This window comes from Rhinoderma darwinii, chromosome 9 (genome assembly GCF_050947455.1).
Source record: "Rhinoderma darwinii isolate aRhiDar2 chromosome 9, aRhiDar2.hap1, whole genome shotgun sequence".
NCBI lineage: Eukaryota > Metazoa > Chordata > Amphibia > Anura > Rhinodermatidae > Rhinoderma > Rhinoderma darwinii.
This window is the reverse complement of record NC_134695.1, coordinates 9,458,871-9,483,863: the sequence shown is the minus strand read 5'-3', so window position 1 is coordinate 9,483,863 and position 24,993 is coordinate 9,458,871. Positions and strand designations below refer to the sequence as shown.

General features: G+C 43.3%; 2 protein-coding genes across 4 annotated transcripts in view; one reads left to right on the top strand and one right to left on the bottom strand.

Moving 5' to 3' along the window:
• FLRT1 (fibronectin leucine rich transmembrane protein 1) overlaps nt 1–15,199 on the bottom strand; it is a 283,127-nt gene extending 267,928 nt beyond the window's left edge. Inside the window, exon 1 of the mRNA XM_075837239.1 lies at nt 14,996–15,199. The gene's annotated coding sequence lies outside the window, so the exon portion shown is untranslated. The remainder of the gene's footprint in view (nt 1–14,995) is intronic.
• The window catches only part of MACROD1 (mono-ADP ribosylhydrolase 1), a 1,001,762-nt gene that overhangs the window by 723,082 nt on the left and 253,687 nt on the right, over nt 1–24,993 (top strand). The gene's annotated exons all lie outside the window — the stretch shown is intronic.

Genomic DNA, 24,993 nt, shown 5'->3' with positions numbered 1-24,993 from the left:
ATTGGGTTAATGTGTGAGGTACATGATAGTACACAGGCAGTGTTAGGACATACCTAAGTATGCCCTAACAGGAAATATGGTCAGACAGCCCTGGGGTCCTTCAATGGGCCCTGGGCTGTCTGCCCATATATGGTATGTCCCTCGATCGTGTCACAGGGATTCCCTGTGATGTAATCCAAAGGGGATCCCCCTTCTCATTTTCCATTTGAATGCTGCGGTGGTTGTCAGCTTTGATCGCAGCATTCAGTGGAATAACAGCGAAGATCAGAGGTTTCTCTGATACCCGCTGTTAGAGCAGGGATGCGGCTGTGTAATACAGCCATTGCCTCCGTTCCTGACAATAAGTGTGTGCGCGGTCAGCATGAGGTGATGCGGCCGAAGCTGCACTAATGAGCGGCAGTGCCGGCACGGAAGACAGAACAAGGGGGTGTTTTGTAGTGCACCTGCCATGTTCTGTCTTCAGTGCCGGCAATCATAAGTGCAGCACTGGTCGCATCACCTCATGCTGACCGCGTGCACTTGTCAAGACTCTAGACTGGGGCAATGGCTGTATTACACAGCCGCAGCCCCGGTCTAACTACATTCATGTAGTACAATACTGAGCTGTGCGGCCACAAAGCTTAGTATCAAGATACATGAAATAACGTTATCGAACCGTTTCAGGGTGCACGGTATAAAAACAGTATCGAAGATTCGATGCATCGTGCAACCCTAGTTACAAGGCTTAGAACTTTAGCAGCAATTTCTCATATTTTAAAAAAATGTCAAAAGGCTATTTTTTCAGGGACCAGTTCAGTTCTGAAACTGCATTCAGAAAGTGTTTTACCCTTTGGGCATTTCACAGGAATTAAAGCAAATTATAGGTGAAATTTACAAATTTAATTTTTTGGGCCAAAATGACTTTGTAATACATTTTTTTCTGTAACACAGAAGGTTTTACCTGAAAAATGCAACTCAATATTTATTGCCCAGATTCTGCAGATTTTAGAAATATCCCACATGTGGCCCTTTTGTGCTAATGGACTGAAACACCGGCCTCAGAAGCTAAGGAGCACCGCATGGATTTTGGGGCCTTCTTTTTTTTAGAATATATTTTAGGCACCATGTCAGGTATGAAGAAGTCTTGTGGTGCCAAAATAGTAAAAAAAACAAACAAAAGTGACCCAATTTTGTAAACTACACTCCTCAAGGAATTTTTCTAGAGGTATAGTTAACATTTTGACCCCACAGTTTTGCTAAATTTATTTGAATTAATCTGTGAAGATGAAAATCTACTTTTTTTCTGAAAAACTTAAGACATTTATAATTTTTACAACAATAAAGGAGAAAAAAACGCCCTAACATTGGTAAAGCAATTTCTCCCGATTACGGCAATACACCATATGTAGTAATAAACTGCGGTTTAAACCCACAGCAGGGCTCAGAATTGAAGGAGCGTCGTTTGGATTTTGGATCGCTGATTTTGCTGGAATAGTTTTCAGAGCCATGTTGCTTTTGCAATGCACTGGATGGATCAAAATAGTGGAAACCCCCAAAAGTGACCCCATTTTGGAAACCCCAGTTGTTTTGCTGAATTCATTGGAATTAGTCTGTAAAGGTAAAAATCTACTTTTTGGCTGAAAAAACTTAGACATTTTTAATTTGTAAAAGGAATAAAGGAGAAAAAGCACACCAACATTTGTAAAGCAATTTCTCCAGATTACGGCGATGTGCCATATGTGGTAATAAACTGCTGTTTGGACCCACAGCAGGGCTCAGAAGGGAAGGAGCGCTATTTGGCTTTTGGAGCTCAAATTTAGCTGAAATGATTTTCGGGTGTCATGTCGCATTTAAAAAGCCCCTGAGAGACCAAAACAGTGGAAACACCCCAAAAGTGACCCCATTTGGGAAACTACACCACTTATGGAATCTATCTAGGGGTATAGTGAGCATTTAGACCCCACGTGTCTTTTTCAGAATTTATTAGAATTAGGCCATGAAAATGAATATCAACATTATTTCCACTAAAATCAAGAATTCTTTCAGAATTTATTCAAAGAATAAAGGAGGAAAAAGCACCCCAACATTTGTAAAGCAATTTTCCCAAGTACGGCAATACCCCACATGTGGTCATAAATGTTGTTTTTTTATTAGAAACTAATTAACCCTTTCCAGACTTATCCATTTTTTGTTTTTTATTTTTCGTTTTTCCCTCCCTGTTTTCCAAGAGCCATACGTTTTTTATTTTTCCGTCAATAGAGTCGTGTGAGGGCTTATTTCTTGCAGGAGGAGCTGTAGTTTCTGTTGACACCATTTAAAGTACCATTTAATGTACTTGGAAACTGAAAATAAAATTCTTTGCAGGCTGAAATTAAAAAACTACAATTCATCCATTGTTTTTTGGGTTATGTTTTTACTGCTTTAACTGTGCAGTAAAAATGACAACTTACATTTTTTCTGCGACTCAATACGATTACACCAAAATTTATATAGCTCGTTAACATGCTGCGGAATTACCGCGTTTTTTCCGGCCGGAATTTCGAACAGAAAAAACGCAGAATACAGTAGAAGCATAGTGGATGAGATTTACCAAATCTCATCCACACGCTGCAGAAATTGATCTGCGGTGCGTATATTTCATACCGCAGCAAGTCAATTCCTGCTACGGAAAGTGGCCAGAATTGCTGCATTTTTCAGAGGAGATGTCTCCATCTCCTAACAATGTGAAAAACGCAGAAAATATGCACCATTTTCTGCCGTAAGAACCGCATGAAATGGTGCGTTTTTGCTGCAGCGGAATGTCTGCGCTTTTCAACGGAATTGCTGCAGAAATTTTCTGCAGCAATTCCGTTGTTTGTGGACAAGCTCTTACAAAGTAAAAACTATTTGTTAAAAAAAAATTTGTTTTGTTTCACCACATTCTGAGAGGCATAACTTATTTTATTTTTCCGTTGATTGAGAGGTGTGAAGGCTTATTTTTTGCGGGACGAGCTGTAGTTTTTATTGGTACCATTTTCTGGTACATACAACTTTTTGAGCACTTTTTATTACAACATATTTTAGAGCGAAGGTGACCAAAAAACAGCAATTTTGGCGTTTTTAAATTCTTTATATTTTACAGCGTTCACCGTGCGAGTTAAGTAATGGTATATTGTAATAGTTCAGACTTTTACGGACGCAGCGATACCGATTTTCGTTACTTTTTATATTTTTTTACATTACTTTAGAGAAAAAATGGGAAAAGTTTTTTTTTTTGAACTTCAAATATTTATTTAATTTTTTCACTAATAATAACTTTATTTACTTTTTTTTTTTTTTTACACATTTTATTTTCCCTCTAGGGGGAAAAATATTGTCATTTTTACAGGCTCCTGTAACAGCGCGATTGCTGTTCATGTCTGTTAGTCCCGGATATCAGCACTAATACACAGCTGACACCCGCAGCATATGGCATGGGCTCAGCGCGTGAGCCCGCTCCATACATCACCGCCCCCCCCACACTATGACATACAATTAAGTTGTGGCGCGCGAAGGGGTTAATGCACAGCTGATGGTGCAGAGTGAAAATTAAAATTTTCCACTGATATGCCATTTTAGTGCACAATATGTTGTGCCCAGTTTGTGCCACTGAATAAATACTTCATAAAATATGAATCGGGTTCTCCTGGGTATGGCGATGCCATATCTGTGGACCTAATCTGCTGCTTGTGCGCGATGTAGGGTTTAGAAGGGAGCGCCATTTGGCTTTTGGAGCGCAGATTTAGCTTGGTAGTAGTTCTGTTTGGGGTTTTACTGGTATTTCAGTTTATAATGTGGGGGCATATGTAATCTGTGCGGAGAACATCATGGCATAATAAGAGGGTATAATAATGCAGTAAATAATAATCCACAGATATGTGGCCAGTGTCGCACTGATAAATGGCGCCCGATCTCATCCGCTTTTGGAACACTCTGCACATTTTGCATCGCCATATTCTGAGAGCCAGAAGTTTTTAACTTTTTCTCGACCGGAGCTGTGTGAGGGCTTATTTGTTACGGGACAATCTGTTGTTTTTATTGGTAACATTTTTGGGTACACGCGATTTTTTTTAATCACTTTTTATTGCATTTTTTGGCAACCATAATGAACAAAATGCATAAATTATGACAATCTTTTTTTATTCTTTTTTTTGCTACGGTGTTCACCCTGGGCTATAAATGACAATTTTACTTTATTCTGCGGGTCGATGTCATTACGGCGATACCATATGTATATAGTTTTTTGATGTTTTGCAGCGTTTGCGCAATAAAATCACTTTTTTATAAAATTATTTATTTTTTGTGTCACCATATTCTGACAGCCATAACTTTCTTATTTTTCAGTAAAAACAGCTGTGTAAGGGTTTCCTCTTTTTTTTTGCAGGACCGATTGTAGTTTCTATTGGTACTATTTTGGGGTACATGCCACTTTTTGATCGGTTTTTATTCTATATATTGGGAGGGGTGGTGACCAAAAAAATAGTGATTCTGCCATTGTTTTTTACTTATTTTTTTGCGGTGTTCACCGTGCTGGAAAAATAATATTATAGTTTTATAGCTGGGGTCGTTACAGAGGCGGCGATACCAAATATGTGTACTCGTTTTAACGTGTTCATTTTTTTCCTGTAATAAAAGTCTTATTATAGGTAAAAAAAAAAAAGCATTTTTTGTTTTTGTAACTTAAAACTTTTAACTTACAACTTTTATAAAACATTTTTATTACCTTTTTTTTTACTTTTTTTTTTTGTCCCACTAGGGGACTTGAAGACTTGCAGCTCTGATCGCTGCTGGAATACATTACACTACCTACGTAGTGTAATGTATTCCAACTGTCATTTTGACGTGACAGTCACTCTGACAGCAAGCCTCCGGCTGGTCCTCATAGGCTTCCGTACCTGGCAGCCCGGAGGCCAGTGTCTGGCCTCCAGTTGTCATGACAATCATCGGCAGCCCCTGCGATTGCATGTGGGGGATGCCGATCTCTCTAAACCCCTTAAATGCGGGTCGCAATCGACCGCCGCATCTAAGGGGTTAATTGCCGAAATCATCGGCGATGGGCCGCTGATTGGCAACAGAAAGAGCAGGGCAGATGCCCTGCACAGTTAACCGCCACTGCGTCGACTGCGCTATTGATTCTGTCGAAAAAACGTAAACCTGCCAGAATGGTGACAAACGGAAACCGTTAGCAATGATACCAATGGTGATATAAACGGAAGCTAAGGTTTCCGGTTGGCTTTCCGTTGAGGGGTTCACCCAACGGAAACCTCAGATGGAACCCCTAAACGGAAAGCCAATGCTGATGTGAACAGGCCCTTAATTGGTCACAATTATTTTTTTTGGGGACATATCAGAAATGTTTATTTGTAAATTTTGAGCTTGTTTATTATTCTCACTTTAACAAATGAAAATAAACAAGTGAGGTGGGAACATTTTCCTTTTTCATTTAGTTACATAATAATTCTGCACATAGGCCCTATTCACACAGGTTTTTTTGCAGGAGGAAAATTCCGCCTCAAAATTTTGTTTGGAATTTTGAGTTAAATTTTCATCTGCCTATACGCCGTTTACCGAGTTTTTCGCTCGTGCCCATCGAGTGCCACGGGCAAAAACGTTGCGAAATACGCTTTCTCTGCCTCCCATTGATATCAATGGGAGGTCAGAGGCGTAAACGCCTGAAGATAGAGCATGTCGCTTCTTTTTACCGCAAGAGTTTTTTACAGCTTGCGGTAAAAAAAACTTGTCCGGCTCCCATTGAAATCAATGGGAGGCATTTTCGGACGTTTTTAGGCGCGTTTTCCGATGCGGTTTCAACATTTTGGATTGACCGACAGCACTGTAGTTACATAGTTACATAGTTTGTACAGTTAAAAAAAAGATACATGTCCATCAAGTTCAACCAAGGGACAGGAAAGGGGAAGTAAAAATGTCTACACATAGGAGCTGATATTTAGTTGTTCAATAATAAAAATTAATCCTCAAAAATACAACTTGTCTAATAATTGTGCACACAGTGTAGAGTCCCTTGGACCAAAAATATGGTGGGGGTTGCAATACCACCTTTCCCAGCCATCTTATAGGTGACCAGTCATGCGCTTAGGCCTCTACACTGGTCTATGGGAGTCACTGGCTCGACTGTTTCCGCCTAAATATTAAGGGCAAATTTACACGAACGTGTGCATTTTGCGCGTGCAAAAGGCACTTAAAAGCTCCGTGTGTCATCATCATTATGACACTCTGTTTGTATGTTTGTAAACAATAAAGCACGTGGTGCTTTTCTGTTTTCAATCATAATTTTTACTGCTGTTGCGCGAATCACGCGCGTCCCACGGAAGTGCTTCCGTGTGGTGCGCGTGATTTTCACGCACCCATGGACTTCAATGGGTGCGTGATGTGCGAGAAACGCAGAAATATAGGACATGTCGTGAGTTTTACGCAGCGGACACCAGCTGCATAAAAATCACGGACAGTCTGTACGGCCCCATAGACGAATATAGGTTCGTGCGAGGCGCGTGAAAATCACGCGCGTTGCACAGACGTATATCACGTTCGTGTAAGTCCGCCCTAAGGCCTCGTTTAGACGAGCGTGTGCGTTTTGCGCACGCAAAAAAACGCAGCGTTTTGCGTGCGCAAAAGGCACTTAAGAGCTCCGTCATCATTATGACACTCCGTTTGGATGTTTGTAAACAGAAAAGCACGTGGTGCTTTTCTGTTTTCATTCATCCTTTTCACTGCTGTTGCGCGAATCACGCTGTTCGCACGGAAGTGCTTCCGTGTGACATGCGTGGTTTTCACGCACCCATTGACTTCAATGGGTGCGTGATGCGCGAACAGCGCACAAATATAGAACAGGTCTTCAGTTTTTTGCAACGGACTCACGTTGCACAAAATTCACAGACTGTTTGCACGGCCCCATAGAATATTATAGGTCCGTACGACGCGCGTGAAAATCACGCGCGTCGTACGGACGAATAACACGCTCGTGTAAACAAGCCCTAACTGTGACACCTATAAGGTAAATGTCAGGATAAAAAAAACTGAAGGCTCCTTTGCACCCACTGAAAAACTGTTTCTCCTGACCCAGTTATTATTTTAACAACCAGGTCAGAAGATATGGCTTGGGCGGGAAGGGTGGGTAGTGGAGGCACCCTCGGTCCTCAAGGTGTTGGACACATGCTCTGTGTGCCCACCCTATAATCGGGCCCGTAGGTACCCTAAGATTCAAAGAACTGCATAGTCTGATATTTCTTCTCTTAGGCGGGATTCACACGACCGGGTCGGGTCCGAGCCCGAGTGCCGGCCGGTAAAATCGGCCATTCTGCCCGGCCGGTTTGCATAAAGTTATGCATCCGTGCCGGGCCGGGCAGATCCGGACAGTGACATCAGCGGCAGCTCCTGAAGGGGAATCCCCATGTGTTCGGGGATTCCGCTTCAGGAGTTTCCCCTGATGTCACTGCCCAGATATGGACAGAGACATCAAGCGCTCTGTCCAGGAGCGGAATCCCCGAACACACGGGGATTCCGCTCCTTCAAGGAGCTAAAGTGCGGCTAGCACATAGCAGAGCGGGGAGATACCTCCCCGCTCTGCTATAGTGGCGTCGCTGCAGTAGTAGCAGCCGCAGCAGCTGCTGCTACCGTACTAGCGGCGCCATCTAAGGTGTCGCCGAGCCAGGGTGCTTTTAACAAGCAGGGGAAGGGAGCCAGCGCAGCGCTCCCTCCACCTGCTGTACACCCCGGCCCTGCAACACAGTGTGCAGCGATGCCATTCGTCAGAATGGCATCAACTCCTCCTCCTCACATGCACTCTGCGCTGTGAGGAGGAGGAGATAGAGCGCAAGCGCCGGGAAACCCGGCCATCACTCGGAACACATTCCGGTGATGGCCGTGTAATACCCGGCCCCATAGACTTCTATGGGGGCCGGGTGTCCGGGCAAAGATAGAGCATGTCCTATTTTTTGACGGCCGGATTTTCCGGCCGTCAAAAAATCGGTCGTGTGAATAGCCCCATTAGGGGTCTATCATTCCTAATGCAGCCGGGTGCCGGCCGATTTATGAACGGCCGGCACCCGGACGGGAAACCCTGCCGTGTGAATGAGGCCTTATCCTGACTCCTCCTGTTGGGTTTTACATCTAATTAACTCTTTAATGATAACTGAGTCAAGACCAGGTGCTTGTTCCTGATCTGTGACGGATATATCTGTCATTGGGATCTTGTGGGTGCTGCCACTGTACTTAAGGGGGGATTCACACGAACGTGTATTCGGTCCGTGCGGGCCGCGTGGTTTTCACGCGCCACGCACAGACCAATACAAGTCTATGGGGCAGTACAGACAGTCCGTGCTTTTTGCGCAGCGTTTGTCAGCTGCGCAAAAAACGCGACATGTTCAATATCTCCGCGTATTTCGCGCATCACGCACCCATTGAAGTCAATGGGTGCGTGAAAACCACGCAGGTCGCACGGAAGCACTTCCGTGCGAACTGACTGAAACAGCGCACCAGCTGTCAAAAGGATGAATGTAAACAGAAAAGCACCAAGTGCTTTTCTGTTTCCAAACATCCAAACGGAGTGTCTTTTTAGATGAGCGAACCCGGACAACCGAACCGAACTTCACCGGGTTCGGCCGAACTCGTTTTGGCCGAACCCGGCAAAAAAAATTCCGGTACGCGACGTCAGGAGATAGTCACTGTCCAGGGTGCTGAAAGAGTTAAACTGTTTCATCACCATGGACAGTGACTTCCGATCCCAATATACATGAACCTGTAAAAAAAAAACGAAGTTCTCACTTACCGATAACTCCCGGCTTCTTCCTCCAGTCTGACCTCCCGGGATGACAATTCAGTCCAAGTGACAGCTCCAGCCAATCACAGGCCAAGCACAGGCTGCAGCGGTCACATGGACTGCCGCGTCATCCAGGGAGGTGGGGCCCGATGTCAAGAGAGGCGCGTCACCAAGGACGCGTCACCAAGGCAATGGCCGGGAGCGTAGGTCTCGGTAAGTACGAACTTTTTCTTTTTTTTTAACAGGTTGCTGTATATTGTGTTCGGCATTCACTGTCGAGGGTGCTGAAAGAGTTACTGCCGATCAGTTAGCTCTTTCAGCACCTTGGACAGTGACGGGCGTCGACTAGCCTCATCTCTATGATGGCGGCTGCGCGAAAATCACGCAGCCGCGCATCATACACGGATGACACACCCAGCTGTCAAATGTTTTTTGCGCGCGCAAAGCGCCGCGTGGTTTGCGCGCGCAAAAACGCAACGTTCGTCTGAATCTGCCCTAAGAGTTCGGCTGCAGGAGCACGGCTGTTATGCAATTGCCAGGAGAGGACTCCCTTAGAGATCGTAATCAATAGCACCCGCAGCATCTCAGGTGTTTGACAGAGGGAGGAGGCTCCCTCTGTCAGCCCATCTGTACCTTGCGACACAATAGTGGGGTGCTGATGGGTTATCACGGCAGCCGGAGGCCTAACAATGGCTCCCAGGTCTGATATCAGTGATACTCTGACAGGCAGTAATGCTTTGAAATACCATGTGTTCCAAAGCATAATATAAGCGATCAAAGGATCGTTGCTTTAAGTCCACTAGTGGGGCAAAAAATAAATATTTAAAATGGAGTTTAATAACAATTAAAGAGTACAGCTCAAAAAAAATATACCCTTTTTAATAAAAAAAATGATTAGATTTTTATTTTTTTTAAATGGTTCCGCGTAAAATAACCCTACATATTAGGTACCGTATCAATCGTAATGACTCATAGAAAAAACATAACTTATCAGATATACCGCACAGCATTTGGCTTAAAAAAAAAACGTATAAAAAACATTGGCAGAATTGCTGTTTATTTTTGCTTACTCCCTCAAAAAAATTTATAAAACCTAATCAATAAACTAAATGTACCCCTAAATGGTACCAATAAAAACTAGAACTCATCTAGCAAAATATAAGCCCTCATATGGCTGCACGGATGGAAAATTAAAAAAAATATGGATCTCAGAATGTGGCAACACAAAAATTTATTTTTTACATAAAACATGTGTTATTGTGCAAAAGTACTAAAATTTTTATATTTGGTATCGCCAGACCTGTAAAATAAAGTTAAAGTTATCTTTACCGCAAAAAACGATGGCAAAATTGCTGGTGTTTTTTTTTGCATTCAATTCCAAAAAAACTATTTAATGTAAGCTAATCAATAAATTAGATGTACCCCAAAGTGGTGCCATAGAAAATGACAACTCACCCCCAAAACAAGCCCTCACACAGCTACATCGACAATAAAATTAAAAGTTACAATTCTTGGAATGTGAGGATGAAACCAAAGTGGTTTTGTCATTAAAGGGGATTTTCCATTAACCTAATTGCCCGTAAAAACATGCCATCTGAGAATCTGACCCACTTTATAATAGACTTCAACTAAACATGTTGTACCATTGCTGAGCTATCAATTTACCTCTGCCCCATGTCTCCACACCACGAAGTGGCCAGTCAATCAAAAGTTCGTCCTGCTGCCAATGTCCCTCACATGGTCTGGTCTGTAATTACGGCGTGTGGATGAGACTTGTTCAAATCCCATCCACTCTGCTGCTACTGTATTATGGTGCGGATTTTCCGCAACAAAATCTGTTGTGGAAAATCCGCAGTATTTGCGCTACGTGTGAACTTACCCTAGAACTGTTATCAAGCAACGGAAAGGGGTGCTCAGACAAGAGAAGAACAGGTTAGAACTGCACAGACCAGACCATGTGAGGGACATTGGCAGCAGGACGAACTTTTGATTGACTGGCCATAATACGCACCATAATACAGTAGCAGCAGAGTGGATGGGATTTGAACAAGTCTCATCCACACGCCGCGTAAATGATAAGTGGGAAAAACTGCTCAGAAATTGACCTGCTGTGCAGTTTATTTATCCGCAGCATGTCAATTGTTTTTGCGTAGTCGCTACTTTTTTGTTGCAGGAGTTAAAACCCTCAAAAAATAGCAGATCTTGCGATTTATGCGGCGGAAAATCTGCGATTCTGCCTCAGAAACCGCAACTCAGATTGGCTGCAATGCTCACATGAGAAGAAACGTCATCCCAGAAGGCCTGCCTGGATGAAATAGCACAGAATTCTGGGTAAGTATACGATTTTATTTTTTTTCTCAGTCGCGCTTTTTGCGGAGGAATCGCAGCTTTTCCCCCGCAAAAATCGCAACATCTGCTATTTGTTGCAGGTTTTACCTCCCATTGAAATCAATGGGAAAAGCCGCAACAAAAAAAGCAGCGATTATGTAAATAAAATTGATATGCTGCCGATTAAAAAAAACGCACCACAGGTCAATTTCTGAGTGTTTTTTCCGCTCATTACGCAGAGTGTGAATGAGATTTGTTGCTATTGTATAATGCTGCGGATTTTGCAGAAACTATGTCTTCCCAGCACTAACCTAGCGAGCTATAGTCAAGGGAAAAGCCCTAACAGGCCTGGTCCTTAAAGGGTTAAAATCAGTCTTTGATTTATTGCATACTATATAGGTAAAATCTATCAAAATAAAACAGGATATTAGATTTGTTTGAACAGCATAACCATAGGATAGGAGATCTGCTTTGTTGATCCTAAAAATGTATGTTTTGTTTAAGAAAATGTAATCTAACGACAATAGTGTCATGTTGTGTTGTCTAGAATTTCTGTGGCCAATAGGTTTCTTTTGAACAGTCTTCCGTCATTGCCTTTGCATATATTAAGCAAACATATTTGTAAGAATCTAGAGGCCTGCCACCATTAAGAAGCTAAACAGCAATCTTCTAGAGTCCTACACCCCGTCACTCAGTGCTGATTGGAATCTGCTCGCTGTCACTTGGATTAGCAGAGCATCCTGAATGATTGTGACAAAGACTTTATGAGTGTCTGCCTTCTGTTCCTTATTTTTCAACCAAATAAGGCCCCATGCACACGACCGTGTTCATAATTACGACTCGTAATTACGAGCATGGCCGGGCACGGCCGGCCACGGGCAGCCGGCCGTTTTTCCGAGCCGTGCTCCCATTATACAGTATAGTAGCACGGCCCGTAAAATAAAGAAATAGAACATGTTCTATCTTTTTCAACGGCACGGGCACCTTCCCGTGAGAAAACGGGAAGGTACCCGTGGCCAACAGAAGTCTATGGGGCCGTTATATAACGGGTGTTTTTACGATCGTGTCCATGGGGCCTCAGAGTCCAGGTACCATCAGAGGTTAGGCTGGATTCACACGAGCATGTTACGTCCGTAATGGACGGAACGTATTTCGGCCTGAAGTCCCGGACCGAACACAGTGCAGGGAGCCGGGCACCTAGCATCATAGTTATGTACGAAGCTAGGGACTGTCCCGTACTGTAATCGTGTTTTCAGTACGGGACAGTAGTTCCACGGAGAGGCAGGGACTCCTAGCGTCGTACATAACTATGATGCTAGGAGCCCGGCTCCCTGCAGTGTGTTCGGTCCGGGACTTCCTGGCCGAAATACGTTCCGTCCATTACGGACGTAATGTGCTCGTGTGAATCCAGCCTTAAAAGGAATACATCCTTAAGATTTTCTTTTAGCAATGTTTCCTTCTTCCCTATGCTGGAATTTATTTTGTGTCAAATGATCAATGTTCCATGTTTGCAGGAAGACATACAAGTGCGCAATGGTTTGTGTACAACATTGCTAAGGTATTAGGTAAGAGATTAGGCGCTTTCTATTTTGCACCAGCCATAATAGTTGTGGCTTAAAAGACTGGAAAACTACAAGTACTTCTATCATGAGCTGTTATGGCAGGTGTGATATCCTTTTTTCACCAGGTGTTAGTGTGACATGTGTGGGAACACTGTGAGGTCATTAGCACGATACTAGCAGGTCTCATCACATACAATCCACAATATTAACAATACATATGGTAATGTTTGTAAAGATCTTAATGAGCAGAATTATACATACATTAAAGCCAATGCACACAAATCCATAGAGAACTGCTGTCAGAGTCATGAGCGCAAGGTTTGGTAATTCAATGCAGACCAATGTTATACCAGCCCCTGGTCATATCAATCAGTCCCTCAGTCAGTTGGAAACGGGCGTCATAACTGATTGAATTGACTTTTAGTTCAGCTTTTAAAAAAGTTTTTTAACATTGAAGTCAATGAGATGATGGGCTAAAACGTCTGATATTGATCATGACTTTTAATTTTTATCATCCAACGTCCCACTGATTTCAATATTAAAAATCAACAAATAAGGCAATAAAATTATTCAATGGCTAAAAAAACCAAAACAAAAGCATTCATTTAAAAATAATGGATCACTGATAGAAAATGTGATACGACTGATGAGAATTTTCTCACATATCACCCATTCCACGACAGAAACGTAACATTAAGGTCATGTGAACACTACAATCTATACATTCTTCATAATACCAATTTAGCCCCATAACATAAATCTATTCAGCTATAAAACAATGTAATGTATGTATTGAAAAGTACAGCGGAAGAATTATCACCATCATAAAGTGCGCCATATTCACAAATAAATTGCACCATTTTGTGGAAACCTACAGCTTGCGACATTTTAGTGTTTTGCCGTTAAAAATGGGTGTTGTTAGCCACGTGTAATGTCATGTATCTAACATAGCGATACGCCATGTGTATTATATGTCGTACAACATATTTATCAGTGATACGCCGTCATTACCAGCGCCCGCAAACATAGACAGATGTAGTGACGTCACACACAGTGCACATCGTATTCTGCAAGTGTCATACAACATCCTGAGGTACAGCTGGCACTGAGATCACATCAGACCATGGTGTTCATACCCTAATATGCCAGGGTGGCACTTCACATAACACCCCTGCTGCTAAGGGTATGTTCACACGCAGTGTTTTCAGGCGTAATTCTGGCCTTTTACGCCTCGAATTACTCCTGAAAAAATGCCCCTAATACGCCTACAAACATCTGCCCATTGCTTGCAATGGGATTTACGGTGTTTTGTTCCCACGAGGCTTAATTTTACGCATCGCTGTCAAAATACAGCACGTAAAAAGACGCCCGCGAAAAAGAAGTGCATGTCACTTCTTGGGACGTTTTTGGAGGCGTTTTTCATTGACTCTATTGAAAAAGCGGGTTGCTACAAAAACGTCTGAAAATCAGGAGCTGTTTTCGCCTGAAAACAGCTCCGTATTTTCTGACGTTTTTTGGTCACCGTGTGTGAACATACCCTAGCACTTAGGGTATGTTCACATGCAGTATCAAAATACATCTGAAATTTGAGAGCTGTTTTCGCCTGAAAACAGCTCCTGATTTTCAGACGTTTTGTAACAACTCGCATTTTTCGCGGTGTATTTTACGACCGTTATTGTAGCTGTTTTTCAATGGAGTCAATGAAAAATTGCTCCAAAAACGTCCCAAGAAGTGACATGCACTTCTTAGACGCGGGTGTCTTTTTACGTGCCGTCTTTTGACAGCGACGCGTAAAATTACAGCTCGTCTGAACAGAACATCGTAAAATCCATTGAAAGCAATGGGCAGATGTTTGTAAGCGTAATGGAGCCGTTTTTTCAGGCGTAGTTCAAGCCGCAAAATGCTCGAATTACGTCTGAAAACCGTGCATGTGAACATACCCTTACAGGATATCAGGTGCACCATAGTTCCCAGTTGTTTGGCACACGGTGCACACTTCCATGTACAGAAAACCATGACATGTTATTGCACTGCCAATTCAGGTGCCAGTGTAGTGAACTGGCAGCACCACAAGTTAACGTCAGTGTGGCACATACATCACTCTCTGCAAGGCACAGATACATTAGAAACCACGGACTGTTTACCATGCACATGAAAACACATAAACCTGGCAGAGTAGCTTGGCACACGCAGTGGCATAGGATTCACCCATACACTTATACAGTGACACCACTGCCAAATAATCATCCCGCCCAGCTATGTACCCCCTAGCTATGTACCCCCTAAATACCGCAGCCTCCCCACGTTTCCATCACCCTCAAACCTCTCTTACCTGCAACCTGGCGATCATATGGGCAAAGTTTATCGATACGTGCACGATATTCCACGCAGGGAAGACCAGGCAGACGCTGGGTAAAATGCAGCAAGTCACCCACAAGCAGAGCCGGGAGCGCACCAATGTCGTGTCTCCTTCTCTCCCACAGGGGCCACAGATGCTGGAAGAGATGCTGATGGAGGTGAGGGGCAGCCAGCTAGCACTGTGGTACTGGCGCTGGATAAGGGGAGGGACCTGGAGGAGGAGGGAGAGATGGAGGGTGCGGGAGAAGGAGGGGTGAGGTGGAGGGATGAGGAAGGCATAGTGCTGAGAGGAAGGCGGGAAAGACGCGAGGAGAAGGCAGAAGCCTCCACAGTCACCTCACGTATCTATAAGTCATCTCACCTGTCTATAAGTCACCTCACCTGTCTATAATTCCCTCACCTGTCTATTTCTATAAGTCACAAGTCACCTCACCTGTCTATAAGTCACCTCACCTATCTATAAGTCACCTCACCTATCTATAAGTCACTTCACCTGTCTATAAGTCACTTCACCTGTCTATAAGTCACTTCACCTGTCTATAAGTCACTTCACCTGTCTATAAGTCACCTCACCTATCTATAAGTCACCTCACCTGTCTATAAGTCACCTCACTTGTCTATTTCTATAAATCACCTCACCTGTCTATAAGTCACCTCACCTGTCTATAAGTCACCTCACGTGTGTCTATAAGTCACCTGTCCATAAGTGACCTCACCTATATATAAGTGACCTCACCTGTCTATAATTCCCTCACCTTTCTATTTCTATAAGTCATCTCACCTGTCTATAAGTCACCTCACCTGTCTATAAGTCACCTCACGTGTCTATAAGTCACCTGTCCATAAGTGACCTCACCTGTCTATAATTCCCTCACCTTTCTATTTCTATAAGTCATCTCACCTGTCTATAAGTCACTTCATCTGTCTATAATTCACCTCACCTGTCTATAAACCCCTCACATTAATCGCAGCATCTCTTGTGTGGACGGACTGAAGGATACTACACCTGTTTATTCACATTTTCAGAATTTCCTATATCTTTCACACTTTAATTGGAATTCCACTTTGGAAAAATATTTTCACATTTAAATTAGTATTTCAGTGCGAATACTTCAACATATGTAAGTATGGCCTTTTCTGTGTGTTTTTTTAATGCTACAACATACACACAGAAGCATGATACCTGAGGAGCAGTGATACACTATATGGCCAAAAGTATGCGGACAACACTCCAAATTATTGAGTTCAAGTGTTTCAGCCACCCACTTTGCTAACAGGTGTATAAAATCATGCACACAGCCATGCAATCTCCAAAGACAAATATTTGAGGTGTTAGGGCTTGTCCACACTCAATGGAATTGGTGCAGAAAATTTCTCCAGCAAATCCGTTGAAAGTCAAAGGCTTTCCGCTGCGGCAAAAACGCACCATTTCCTGTGGTTTTTGTGTTAGAAAATGGTGCGTAAATTGCTGTGTTTTTCCCAATGTTAGGAGACGGAGACATCGCCTATGAAAAACGCAGCAATTCTGCACACTTTCCGTAGCAGGAATTGACATTCTGCGGTCCGAAAAATACGCATCGCAGGTCAATTTAGACTCGAAAATTTTACGCATCCACTGTGCTGCTACTGTATTCTACTGCATTTTTTCCGGCCATAATTCCAACTGGAAAAACGCGCCAATTCTGTTACGTGTGGACGAGCCCTTATCAAACGTATTATTATTGGATATGTCATAGGATGCCATGTTTGGCAAAAGTCAGTTCATAAGATTTTTGATCTGCCCCGGTGACTTGTAAATGCTATTATTGTGAACGGTAGACCACATAAACTCACAGAGCAGGTCGCCAAGTGCTGAAGCGTGTAAAACATAAAAATCATCTATCCTCTGATGTATCACTTACTATAGAGTTCCAAACTGCCTCTGGAAGTAACATCAGCACAAGAACTGGGCGTCGGGAACTTCATGAAATGGGTTTTAATGGTTGCGCAACTGCAAACAACCCAGGGGCGTAACTGGGAAAGACTGGACTCCATAACAAACTTTTGACTGCCCCCACCCCCCTCCCCTGGGTATCACACAACCCCCCATTGTAGATAGTGCCTTCCTGTAGATCCCGCCACACAGCGCCCCCCTATAGATAGCACCATACAGCCCCCCTGTAGATAGCGCCTTACAGCCCCCCCTGTAGATAACGCCATACAGCCCCCTGTAGATAACGCTATACAGCCCCCTGTAGATAACGGCATACAGCCCCCCTGTAGATAACGCCATACAGCCCCCTGTAGATAACGCCATACAGCCCTCCCCCTGTAGATAACGCCATACAGTCCCCCTGTAGATAACGTCATACAGCCCCAAACCCCCCATAGATAACGCCATACAACCCCCCTGTAGATAACGCCATACAGCCCCCTGTAGATAATGCCATACAGCCCCCCTGTAGATAACGCCATACAGCCCCCTGTAGCTAACGCCATAAAGCACCCCCTGTAGATAACGCCATACAGGCCCCCCTGTAGATAATGCCATAAAGCCCCCCCTGTAGATAACGGCATACATCTCATGTAGATAATGCCATACAGCCCCCTGTAGATAAATAACGCCATACAGCCCCCCTGTAGATAACGCCATACAGCCCTCCCCCTATAAATAACGCTATACAGCCCCCCTGTAGATAACGCCATACAGCCCCAAACCCCCCTGTAGATAACGCCATACAGACCACCCTGTAGATAACGCCATACAGCCCACCCTGTAGATAACGCCATACAGCACCCCTGTAAATAACTCCATACAGCCCCCCTGTAGATAATGCCATACAGCCCCCCTGTAGATAACGCCATACAGCCCCCTGTAGCTAACGCCATAAAGCACCCCCTGTAGATAACGCCATACAGGCCCCCCTGTAGATAATGCCATAAAGCCCCCCCTGTAGATAACGGCATACATCTCATGTAGATAATGCCATACAGCCCCCTGTAGATAAATAACGCCATACAGCCCCCCTGTAGATAACGCCATACAGCCCTCCCCCTATAAATAACGCTATACAGCCCCCCTGTAGATAACGCCATACAGCCCCAAACCCCCCTGTAGATAACGCCATACAGACCACCCTGTAGATAACGCCATACAGCCCACCCTGTAGATAACGCCATACAGCACCCCTGTAAATAACTCCATACAGCCCCCCTGTAGATAACGCCATACAGCCCCCTATAGATAACGCCAAACAGCCCCCCCTGTAGATAACTCCATACTGCCCCCCTGTAGATAACGCCATACAGCCCCCCTGTAGATAATGCCATACAGCCCCCCTGTAGATAACGCCATACAGCACCCCCCAAAAAAAACACCCTATAGTTTGTCCTACAAAAGACATGCATCCCCTATCCGCAGGATAGGAAATACATGTGGGATCGCTGGGACGCCCAGCGATAAGGAGAACGGTGGACCGAAAGTCTCATGAAGTTCTCCATGAGAAACCTCGGACTTCCGGATTCCGCGCAGTTCAATAAAAATTAAAGGAGCGCTGGTCACGCATGTGCACAAGCGCAACCGGTGCACAATTAATTTCTATGGAGCTGCCGACAGACCCCGGAAGTCCGAGGTTTGTCATGGAGAACTTCGGGGGCCTTTCGGTCCCCCGTTCTCCTTATCGCTGGGCGTCCCAGCGATCCCACATGTATCCCTTATCCTGTGAATAGGGGATGCATGTCTTTTGTAGGAACAACTCCTTCAGTGGCGTCACACTGTTGCAGCTATAGCGGCTGCTAGCGGAGCCTCCGGCCAGCGGTAGTTGCGCCACTGAAACAACCCTAAGATCACCATGTGCAATGCCAAGCGTTGGATGGAGTGATGTAAAGCACGCCGCCACTGGACTATTGAGCAGTGGAAACGTGTTCTGTGGAGTGATGAATCACGTTTCTCTGTCTGGCAGTCTGATAGGTAAATCTGCGTTTGACGGATGCCAGGAGAACATTACCTACCAGAATACATGGAGCTGAATGTAAAATTTGGTGCAGGAGGGATAATGGTCTGGGACGTATTTTCAGCGTTTGGTCTAAGCCCCTTATTTCTAGTAAATGGTAATGTTAATGATACAGCATACAAAGACATTTTGGATAATTGTATGCTTCCAACTTTGTGGCAAAAGCAGGGTCACTATCAGAAATTTCTTGGCCCCATACAGTTAAAGCATCCTAGCCCCCCTATTACCAGAGAGTGGCAACGGAAAGTGAAGGGACTGGGATGAGACGCAAACTGGCAGCGGCTCTGTAGAGGGGCAGGGCAGAAACATTAGGTGGGCAGGGGCTGTGTCACGGTACAAGGGGAAGAGACTAGGTGACAGCTCTGTGGGGGGAGAAAGGGCTAAGAGAGTAAAAAGTGACAAGCAGGAGTGGGCAAGGGGGGATACGCACCCTGACAGATGCTCTGTAGGAGGCCAAGGGGGAGACAGTGGCAGGGGGTAACATAAACAAAAGCATTGCACTGAAGGCAGTGGCGTAACTACCGCTGTAGCAGCCATAGTGGCTGCTACGGGACCCGCGGCATGAGGGGATATCCCTGTTCTGCCATAGGCTACGTTTGGCCTGCAGCCAATCAGGCGCAGGGATCCCTACACACGCCAGCGTCACTGGATCATTCTGGCCTACGCAAGGATCCCGTCGGCAATGAGGAGCAGCTCCGTTTGTCGCGGGAACGGGGCCTAGGTAAGTAGAAAGATATTTATTTTATTTGTCTGGGGGGGCAATATATGGCGCTATTTACCGTGGGCTGTATGGCACTATCTACAAGGGGGTGTACTACCTACAAGGGGTGGCTGTATAGCACTCTCTACAGTTGGGCTGTATATCACGGTCTACAGGGGGGCACTGTATGGCACAGTCTACAGGGGGATGTATGGCACAATCTACAGGGGGGCACTATCTACCAAGGAGGCTTTGTGTAGCACCCAGGGGAGGGGAGGGGGGCCCAGTCAAAAGTTTGCTATGGGGCCAAGTGTTTCCTAGTTATGCTCCTATTACACAGCAGAGTCATTTACCAAGTTGCACTTCTGGCCGCTGCTTCTGGTTGCTGCAGACTCTACGATTTTTCAGCGATGCAGCACGTCTGGACGAAGTCTCCCTTTTCTCCTCACATGTCACCTGCGTAGACACTAAGTTGCACACAAAATGAATTCACACCCTTAAATTAATTCAGACTCCCAGCCAGATTCCTAAACTAATTCAGACCTCTAAATTAATTTGCACCCCTATCAGACCCCCAAATTATTTCAGTCTCCCGACCAGACCCTTAAATGAATTCCGACTCCCAACTTGACCCTTAAATTAATTCGGACCCCAGACCAGAAATGAATTCACCTTTAAATTGATTCAGTCCTCTGAACAGACCCCTAAATGAATCCAGACCCCTAAATTAATTTACACTATTTATTTAATCAATTCAGTCTCCCGACCAGAGCCATAAATTAATTCAGACCCTCGACCAGACCCCTAAATAATTTACACCTTCAATCAGACACACATTGTATCCCCCTGGTCGCCACAGGGAATTCCGGACGAAAAATCGTACCAAATTGTGGTGCAGTTTTTTGGCTGGAACATTCTCTGCTAAAAATTGCACATTAAAAAAAAAAACTTCATACTTATGTAGTTATGGCGACGTGTCCATCTGACGTTCTGCATTCCTGTGATTGGCTGCAGTGGTCACATGGGATAAAACGTCATCCCTGTAGACCGGTCTAGATTTCAGATTCCGTTACAAAAATCGCAAAAATAACCTTATGCTTACAGAATATATTTTAGGCACCATGTCAGGTTTGAATAGGTCTTGTGGTGCCAAAACAGTAAAGACCCCCCCATGAGTGACCCCATTTTGGAAACTACACCCCTCAAGAATTAATCTAGGGGTATAGTTAGCATTTTGAACACACAGTTTTTTTGCTAAATTTATTTGAATTAGTATGTGAAGATAAAAATCTACTTTTTTTCTGAAAAAACATAGAAATGTTTAATTTTTACAAGCAATAAAGTAGAAAAAATACCCCAAAATATGTAAAGCAATTTCTTCCGATTATAGCAATACCCCATATGTGGTAATAAACTGCTGTTTGGACCCACAGCAGGGCTCAGAAGGGAAGGAGCACATTTTGGATTTCTGATTTTGCTGAAATAGTTTTCAGTGCCGTGTCGCATTTGCAATGCACTAGAGGGCTGAAAACAGTGGAAACCCCCGAAAAGTGACCCCATTTTGGAAACTACACCCCTCAAGGAATTTTTTTAGGGGTAAAGTTAGCATTTTGACCCCACAGTTGTTTTGCTGAATTCATTGGAATTAGTCTGTAAAGGTAAAAATCTACTTTTTTGCTGAAAAAAACGTAGACATTTTTAATTTTTACAAGTAATAAAGGAGAAAAAGCACCCCAACATTTGTAAAACAATTTCTCCCGATTATGTAAATACGCCATATGTGGTAATAAAGTGCTGTTTAGACCCACAGCGGGGCTTAGAAGGGAAGGAGCACTATTTGGCTTTTGGAGCTCAAATTTAGCTGGAATAGTTTTTGGGTGTCATGTCGAATTTGCAAAGCCCCCGTGGGGCCAAAACAGTGGAAGCTCCCCAAAAGTAACCCCATTTGGAAAACTACACCACTTAAGGAATCTATCTAGGGGTATTGTGGGCATTTAGACCCCACAAGTCTTTTGCAGGATTTATTATAATTAGGCCTTGAAAATTAATATCAACATTTCACAAAGGATAAAGGAGAAAAAGCACCCCAACATTTGTAAAGAAATTTCTCCTGAGTACGGCTATACCCCACATGTGGTCATAAATTCTTTTTCATTAGAAAGTAATTAACCCTTTCAGGACTGATCCATGCTTTGCTTTTGCTTTTTCTTTTAATTTTTTTCCTTCTTTCCGAGAGCCATAACTTTTTTCTTTTTCCGTCAATAGAGCGGTGTGAGGGCTTATTTTTTGCGGGGCGAGCTGTATTTTTTATTGGTACCATTGGTTGGTACATACAACTTTTTTAGCACTTTTTATTAAATTTTTTGGTAGAGCCAAGGTGACCAGAAAACAGCGATTTTCCGTTTTAAAGTCTTTATTTTTCATGGCGTTCACTGTGCGATTTACATACTGGCATATTGTAATAGTTCGGACTTTTAACTAAGGTATTGCAGTATATTGTCATTTTTACATGCTCCTGTAACAGTGCGATCGCTGTTTCTGTCTGTTAGTCCCGGGTGTCAGCTGTGTATTATAGCAGCATATGGCGCGGGCTCAGTGCGTGAGACGCTCCATACATCACCCCCCACACCACGACATGCTATTAAATCATGGTGCGCAAAAGGTTTCATGCGCAGCGGATGGTGCAAAGTGAAAATTAAAATTTTCGACTGATGTGCCATTTTAGTGCACTATATGCTATGCCCAGTTTGTGCCACAAATACCACAAATAAAATATTAACCGGGTTCTCCCGGGTATGGCGATACCATATCGGTGGACGTAAACGGCTGTTTGGGCACGCTGTAGGGCTCAGAAGGGAGGGAGCACCATTTGGCTTTTGGAGCACAGATTTAGCTTGGTAGTAGCTCTGGCGTTTTACTGGTAGTTCAGTTTATAATGTGGGGGTACATGTAGGCTGGGCAGAGTACATAAGGGCATAATAAGAGGGTATAATAATGCAGTAAATAAATAATAATCCGCAGATATGTGGCCAGTGTCGCACTTCTAAATGGCGCCCGATCTTATCCGCTTTTGGAACACTGCACATTTTGCATCGCTATATTCTGGGAGCCAGAACTTTTTTATTTTTTTCACCACCGGAACTGTGTGAGGGCTTATTCTTTGCGGGACAATCTGTAGTTTTCATTGGTACCATTTTGGGCTACATGCAATTTTTTTGATCACTTTTTATTCCATTTTTCCGCAAGCAAGGCGACCAAAAACCATCAATTCTGACAATGTTTTTTATTTATTTTTTACGGCGTTCACCCTAGGCTATAAATTACCATTATATTTTATTCTGCGGGTCGATACAATTACGGTGATACCATATGTATATTGTTATTTTTACATTTTGCGGCATTTGCGCAATAAAATAACTTATTTATAAAATAAACAATTTTTTGTGTCCCCATAGTCTGAGAGCCATAACTTTTTTATTTTTCAGTCAAAAAAGCTGTGTAAGGGCTTGTTTTTTGCGGGACGGGTTGTAGTTTGTATTGGTACCATTTTGGCGTACATGCGACTTTTTGATCACTTTTTATTGTATATTTTGGGAGGCCTGGTGACCAAAAAATAGTGATTCTGGCATTTTCATTTATTTTATTTGCGGTGCTCACCGTGCAGGAAAAATAATATTATAATTTTACAGTTGGGGTCGTTACGAACGCGGTGATACCAAATATGTGTACTTTTTTTTTACGTGTTCATTATTTTTCCTATAATAAAAGACTTATTATAGGAAAAAAAGCAGTTCTTGTTTATGTCACTTATAATTTTTATTTTTATACTTTTTTTTAAAGTATTTTTATTCTTTTTTTTTTACTTTCTTTACTTGTCCCACTAGGGGACATTTAGACTAGCAGCTCTGATCGCAGCTAAAACACATTACACTACATACATAGTGTAATGTATTCTAACTGTCATTGTGACGTCCTCGTAGGCTTCGGTACATGGCAGCCCGGTTGCCATGGGTACCATCGCCAGCCCACGTAATTTCACGTGGGGGCTGCCGATCTCCGCTAAACTCCTTAAATGTGGCGATTGGAATTGACCGCCGCATTGAAGGAGTTAACTGCCGAAATCAGCAACGAAGGGCCGCTGATCGGCAACGGGGAATGCAGGGCAGACACCCTGCACAGTTAACCGCTGCTGCGGTGTAGCGCCGCGCGGCGGTTAACTGTCAAAGCACTGACGTAACTGCACGTCGAGGTGCGCGAACTTACTGCTCATCTCGACGTGCATTAACGGCAAGGTGCGGGAAGGGGTTGTTTTGGCCTTCAGGACACAGCCGATTTTTTCAAATCTGACGTGTTATGCGGTAATAACTTGGGAATGCTTTTACCTATCCAAGAGAGTCTGAGATTGTTTTCTCGTGACATGTTGTACTTTATGTTAGTGAAAAAATGTGGTCGATAAATTAGATATTTATTTTTGAAAAACACCAAAATTTAGAGAAAATTTGAAAAATTTGCATTCTTCTAAATTTAAACGTATCTATTTGTAAAACTAGTTAACATTTCCCATATGTCTACTTTATGTTTGCATCGTTTTTTGAACGTCTTTTTATTTTTCTAGGACGTTACAAGGCTTAGAACTTTAGCAGCAATTTCTCATATTGTAAAGAAAATTTCAAAAGGCTATTTTTACAGGGGGAAGTTCAGTTCTGAAGTGGCTTTGAGGGCCTTATATATTAGAAAATCCCCATAAATCACCCCATTTTAAGAACTGCAGCCCTCAAGGTATTCGAATCAGCATTCACAAAGTCTTTTAACCTTTTAGGTGTTTCAGAAGAATTAACGCAAAGTAGAAGTGAAATTTACAAATTTTATTTTTTCTGCCGAAATTCATTTCTAATACATTTTTTTTTGTACCACAGAAGGTTTTATCAGAGAAATGCAACTCAATATTTTATTACCTAGATTCTGCAGTTTTTAGAAATATCCCACATGTGGCCCTAGTGTCAGGTTTGAAGAGGTCTTGTGGTGCCAAAACAGTGGAAACACCCCAAAAGTTACCCCTTTTTGGAAACTACACCTGTCAAGGAATTTAGCTAGGGGTATAGTTAGCATTTTGACCACACAGGTTTTTCGCTAAATATATTGGAATTAGTCTGTAAAAATGAAAATCTACTTTTTTCTGAAAAAACATAGACATTTTTAATATTTATAAGGAATAACAAAGAAAATGCATCCCAACATTTGTAAACTAATGTCTCCCGATTACGACAATACCCCATATGT